We start from the raw sequence: 6596 nt of genomic DNA on the forward strand, positions 1-6596 counted from the left end.
CCCAGATTCAGTTCTTAGCACCCACGGGGCCATTCACACCATGTGCAACTCCACTTACCGGGCATCGGATGCCCTCTTCTGGCCTCCTTGGGGAGCCAGGCACACAAGTGGTACACAGACATATATGCAGCCAAAATAGACATGCACATAAAATAAAATTAAATGAAAACATACTAGAGGCTGGAGACATATCTCGGCTGTTGGTTCCCAGCACCTGCATAGTGGCTCATAGCCAACCAAGACTCTCCAGTTGCAGCAAAACACATCAGACCATCCCCTAACAGGCCTCCACAAGCACCAGGCACACACCTGGTATACATACATGCATGCAGGCAAGCCACTCATATGCATAAAATGTTAGAAAAAAAATAATGTTTTGAAAATATATTTGGACTGAGTGTGGTGGCACATACCTTTAATGCCAGCAGTCAGGAGGCAGAGGCAGGCAAATCCCTGTAGGTTCAAGGCCAGCCTTGTCTACAAAGTGAGCTCCAGGTTACCAGGCCTGTCTCTTCATCTCTCTGTCTCTCTCATGTGTACTCGGGTATGTGCGTGCGTGCGCGCGCATGTGTGTGTATGTGTACTAATCTCAGCAAGATGGCTCAGTGAGTAAAAATGGTGCTTGCCACTAAGCCTGACAACTTGAATTGGATCCCCACCGGTGACCCACATGGTTGTCCTCTGACAGGTGCACACAGGGAAAAAAAAATTCTCAGTAACTTTCTGGAATATTATAAGATTTCGGGGGATTTTTTGTTTGTTTTTGTTTTAATGTTTATCAAATGAATCTATGAACTGAAGAGAGGGCTCAGCAGTTAAGAGCACTGGCTGCCTTGACAGAGGGTCAGAATTCTGTTCCCAAGATCCACATGATGGTTCACAACCGTCTGTAACTACAATTCTACCATATGCTCCTGCATACATGTGGCACCCATACATACATTCACACAAACACATATGCACATAAAATAAATATTAAAAAAAAAAAAAAAGAATCTGTGCTGGATGCCTAAGTGCAAGGCCAGGCTGTGTAGAAAGATGAATTATTCTTTCTATATTAAGTAATATATAAAATTATTATGGTAACAGTTTTCTTTAACCAGTTAGTTTCCCAATGATTGACACAGAGAGACTATGATTTATTATGAAGCTGTAAGCACTGTATTGGGCAGATTCTAAGCTCCAGGGCCCTGAGCTCAGGCCAGCAATCCACAGACTGTGTCCATCTCGACTGAACCTGGGATTTTGTCTTTTCCTTATTTATATATAGCACAGTTCTTGGTTCCAAGACACCTGGCCCTAAAATGGGCATGCGTAGAAATAAACATGGAATGCCTAAACTATCTTTTCTGTATACAGACTTGGAAAAGCATTCTTTCTCTTCAGCAGCTCTTAGCAACTCATATGTATCTACCTCTGTGGCCTGTTAGCTCACCGGAAGTATTCATACAGAGGGAAGGCCAGCTTTGCTTGGCCCACTCACTCCTGCAATGTTGTCATTCACAGCAGCACGCAGAGTCTGCTGGTGGCCTTCTGAGGAACCACAAGCCTCCACCTCCTGGCTTCCTAAATTGCCTTTCTAAACCTCTACCAACCAGGCCTGGTGGCGCACGCCTTTAATCCCAGCACTCAAGAGGCAGAGGCAGGCAGATCACTGTGAGTTCAAGGCCAGCCTGGTCTACAAAGCAAGTCCAGGATAGCCATGGTTACACAGAGAAACCCTGTGGTGGTGGTGGTGGGGGGGTGTGGGAAAGCCTTCACCAATAGGTTTAAACCAAACCTTACTGTCCATTGGTCATTTACAGCCTGCCAGATACTAAGTTCATCTTATCATCCCATTGTAATCGTCACAATCCCAGGACACAGGTGCTAGTGTAATTACTATCACTTTACAGATAGGGGAAACTAAGGCTGCAAGAAAGAAATTGTTCAAAGCCACACAGCTAACAAACTACTAAATAAGGATTCAAATCCATAAAGTCTTGGCTTTCAACACAAACATACCCATAGACAGAGTGCAGAGGGGCCCCCACCTTCCCCTGACCCCCGCCCGCTCCTGGGGCTGTCTTGCCTTTCCAGCAGCAAAAATGGAACTTTCAAAATAGTTGGTGGGAAAATTCTCCTCCGCCTCCTAGCCAAGTGAGAAATGTGAGCTGGTCACCAGGGGAGGTGGCCTATGTGCTTTATAATGATCGGGCCTCCCACAAACACGGTGGACTTGCAACGTCCTCCTCTTGGACAGCTGGCTGCGGAGATGCCAGACAGGAAGGCAGCCTCACGAAGCATCCTTGGAACACCTGAGCTGACTGTTTCTCTCCGTGCTCTGCGGGCACTTTCCAGGCCAGACACTTAGGCTCATGCTCTTCTAGGCGGGCTAAATTTCAACACCTTTCTTTCCTTTCACACCCTCTCCCTCCCCCACGCCCTTATTAAAGGAAAGAAGTGGGCCCGAAGTTTGTCCCTTACAGTCAGTAGGGTCTGGTACCCCTCAATGACTTGGTATCCTCATCTGTAAAGTGGGTCAATTAAAGGGAGGCCTTTTGCAAGAGCTATTGTGGACGAAGGTTTAGAAGTGTGGGCTGAGGGTGAGCAGGATGTCTTTGGCATGGTGAGCATTAAATAAACGTTAGCAGTTCATAAAAATAGTAAGGATCCTGCTAGCCCCAGACGCTGGAGTCGTCAGCTGGCTTACTCCCAACTGCTCAGCTGGGAATTAAGCTAGGACATCAACATGCCAGGGTGCCAAAACAAAGCAGGACCAATATGGTCTTTAGAACTCGGGGCGGGGAGGGGGGGGGACTTTAAAACAAGGGGCCATCTCTTTGGGCCTGGACTGACTTTGTAAAAAGAAAGCTGGGGAAGAGGAGGGGTGAAGTTTCACAGGGAGACCAAAGTGCCTTTTGCCTAAGTGAGAAGTCTGTCGCCCCGCTCTTCTCTATTGGTTTCCTCGGCCTTCTGGGCAGTCTTGCCTCTCCCCCCACCCTACCCCCTCCCCCTTTTCAGCGGCAGGTCTGCTGCAGGCCACAGGAGCAAGCCGCAGCAGCCCCTTCCCCAGCTCCCTCCTGTGCTGCCGAGGTCAGCCTGGACCTCGGGCCGAAGCTCTCCCGCCCCTTCCTGTCCCTTCCTGATGAGGCCCAGCTGTGAGGGGGTCACCTCCGGCGACTTGGAGGCAAGCTGAACAGCGCATTCACCGGGCGTTCTTGCGGGTTTCCCAGGCTGAAGCCACCTTGGTTTAAAACAAAGAAACAAAACAAAACAAAACAAAACAAAACAAAAAACGGGCCCAGGAGCCTAAACATGTGGATTTTCTTTTCAGTCCTTTCCATCAGCTCACGGACAATAAAAGGTGAGCGTTAGTAAACGTTCAGATTCCTTCTGAAAAACAATCCTGAGTCATTCCTTGCTGCGGCCCCTCCCTTTTGATGCCCCTTAATCTTTCCTTAACATTTTTTACATGTGTTTATTTGTGTGTGTGTGTGTGTGTGTGTGTGTGTGTGTGTGTGTGTGTGTGTGTGTGTGGCACACGTGGCTGTGCATGCCACAGCACATGGGTGGAAGTCACAGGACTGCTAGCGGGAGTCAGTGCTCCTATCTACCAAGTGGGTTCCGGGGATGGAATCCAGGTCATCGGATTTGGTGTCAAGTGCTGACCCACCGCAATGGCTCCTTAATCCGTATTTTTAAGTAAGCGAAGGGGTCGTGTGAGCTTTTCTCAGATGCTTTTCGGTTTGAGTTGGGCCATAGTAACTCATTGACTTGGTTGTTTATTGGGCACTGGGCACCCCCTGTGTGCCTGGCGCAGCATTCCACTGCTAAATTTAAATAAACCTACCAATCAATAAAAAGAAGAACTGGTGGGTGAAGCAGGGATTAAGTGCAAGGACAGATTCCTCAACATATTAATAAGAATAAACTGAGATAGAAAGAACTCTGTTCCCTCCCCCCCCCCTCCCCCCCCCCCCCCCCCCCCCCCGGGCTTCAGCAGTCAATATTCAAATAAAACTTGCTTTAACCAGCTTTCCACTTTGCTAGCCAGAATCAAGGCTAAATTCACAAGGTAGAAGCAAGTCAGGGGAGGGTCTAAGACTTTCACCTGTAAAGGAAACCTCAACGCTCCCTGCAGGCTTGGTTCAGCTCACTTCACCCACGGCCACTTTTCAACCTGCCATCATCTGCCCTGAGGGGACAGCACCAGGTCACGCCCCTACTCCTGCACAGGTGAAGCCATTCTCAAATCACAATGAGGGGCAGCCAAGCTGTAATGATCTGTGTTTATTTAGCAAATGGGTTGATTGCCCCTCATTTGTGGAGATTAAGAGTTAATTTCCCAACTGCAAAGAGAACCGATTTCTTGAAGGGCATCCCCAGATAATTACAAGGTGGGGGTGGGGGGGGGGGGTGGGTGGGAAGCAAAACAAAACAAAACTCAAATGGCTCCCCACTTGTTCCAGCACCACCCCCACCCCTTCCCATCCTACCTTGGCCTTTGGGTGGCCTCTTCTGTCAAGTACTCAAAGGCCTTGGGTTCTCTGAGTTTTCTGAGCAAGGTTTTGGTAAACAAAGGCTTAGGGACGTTCAGCCCCCTTTAAACTGACATCTGGCAAGTTTGAGATCAAGGTAAGTTTCTCTCTCGCCTGCTCCCCTGGCTTTGAAAAAGCGAATGTTTTAAGGTCTGTACCCTCTCCCTTTCAGAGTTTTTAATCAAGTGGAGTGAAACCACTTTGTCTACACCTTAATTGAAGAGCCTGGCTCTAGAGTTTAGAGTGCTATTTATAATAATAGGGAGGAGGCAGCGAAAGGAGGGCGGGGGGTGGGGGGGCAGTGAGGAGATTAAGTGGAAATGTGAAAGGGAAGAAAAGCCATGCGCAAGGGGCCCTTAAGGGAAGGATGGGTTTCCTAACAAATTACACAGGTGGGGAGTCAGTCCACAGGCTTTAAGAGCCCCCCCACCTCCATGCCATACATCCAAGAGAACCCCAACTGTGGGGAGTCCAGAAATTCCCAAACAGAGGTAGAGGCTGCCATAGCCATATCACAAAGGGCAGCTTTCTTTGTGGATAGGCTCAGAGGTGACCAGGCTGGCCCTTAGCCAAGGGTGTGGAGTTAATCAGAGGGTCCCAGGAGTCTTCACCGTCTCTGAAGTACTTCCATTAAATTCTCTAGAGAGAGAAGGAATTCAACACACCATCTCCCGACTGGAACCCACTGACTTAATATATTTTTCAAGAAAAGGAAACTAGCCCTTTCTTTCTGTTTTGTCATCAACTATTTAAAATCCTGGCTTCATATTAGACCCTCTTGGGGAGCGTTTAACAGATGTTTAAACCGAGGGAAGCAGGTTTTTAAAAATTCATCTTTACCACCTTTGAAAGTCAATTCCTTTCCCCGCATACCACTTAATTTAGTTTGCGTATCCCAAGTCTGTGTTCGATTTAGACGAAATCGTCTAGCTTTGGCCCATGATTTTCAGGATCCTGAGGTCTTTTGTCCCTATCTGTATCCTGTACATCTGCCTTTTGTAAATCCTACCACCCCCCACCCCACACACACTAAATTTCAAATGATTGATGAACTGCACAATTTGATTCAACAAAGCAAATGTCCACCTTGGGGATGCCAGAGAAGAAAAAATAAAATATAATCCCTGCTGCGGTCACAAAGCAGAAAGGGAATGGGAGCATTATGGGCCAGGGGTGCTGTGACCAAATAGGACTAGGTTGGCTGCAAAACACAAGACCACAAACATTGAAAAGGAGGTCATCCTCATAGCATGGTGCCAGAGACCCGGACTCCCATCTCTCACTTCTTTCCCAAGTTCTAAACATTAGCAGACGAAGGAGAGGAGAGAAGGGAAGAAGGAAGGCAGGCAGGAAGGAGGTCAATACCTGTTGTGTTAGTGTTGCACACACAGATTATTGCTGACACCCAGGGCCGGGTTCAGCGGCTACCACAAGGAAAAGCAAGAAAAGATGCCTAGTAGATCATATGTGCAGCCAGAGACTCAGAGGCCAGTCGGTTTAGAAGAAGAGCAACACAAAGGTCTCCGCAGGACCGAAATGGGCTAGTCAGCGGGAGAAGATGCTTCGAGGCCCCTGATGATGATGATGCAGTCAGCTTTCTGAGGCTGTGAGCCCACCCACAGGACAGTCAGAAGAAACCCACCCACGTGCTCAACATATTCCAGGCCCTGGCATGTGGTTGGTTGGGTTTTCTCTAGTTGCTTAGTAAAAGATAAGTGGTCAGGTGGTTTCATTAGGGCATGGTAGGATTTTGAGAGCAGAAAAAGAGCTAAGAAGCATCTTCTTGCCTTGGGCCTTTGGTCTCCTGCTGCTGCTGCTGCTGCTGCTCTTCCTCCTCCTCCTCTTCTTTAATTCTTTACTATTTTATTTTTATTTTATATGTTTGGGTGTTTTGCCTCTGTGTATGTCTGGTATCTAGTGGAGATGGGGGCCTTAAAAAGGCATTTGATTCCCAGATTCCTGTAGTTAGAGTTAATACACAGTTGTACGCAAGGGTATGAGCACTAGGACTTGAACCCAGGTCCTCTGGAGGAGAAAAAAAAAAAAACTAGCTAATGCCCTTAACCACCCATATAT

The sequence above is a fragment of the Acomys russatus genome, chromosome 12, assembly GCF_903995435.1.
Source record: "Acomys russatus chromosome 12, mAcoRus1.1, whole genome shotgun sequence".
Taxonomy (NCBI): domain Eukaryota; kingdom Metazoa; phylum Chordata; class Mammalia; order Rodentia; family Muridae; genus Acomys; species Acomys russatus.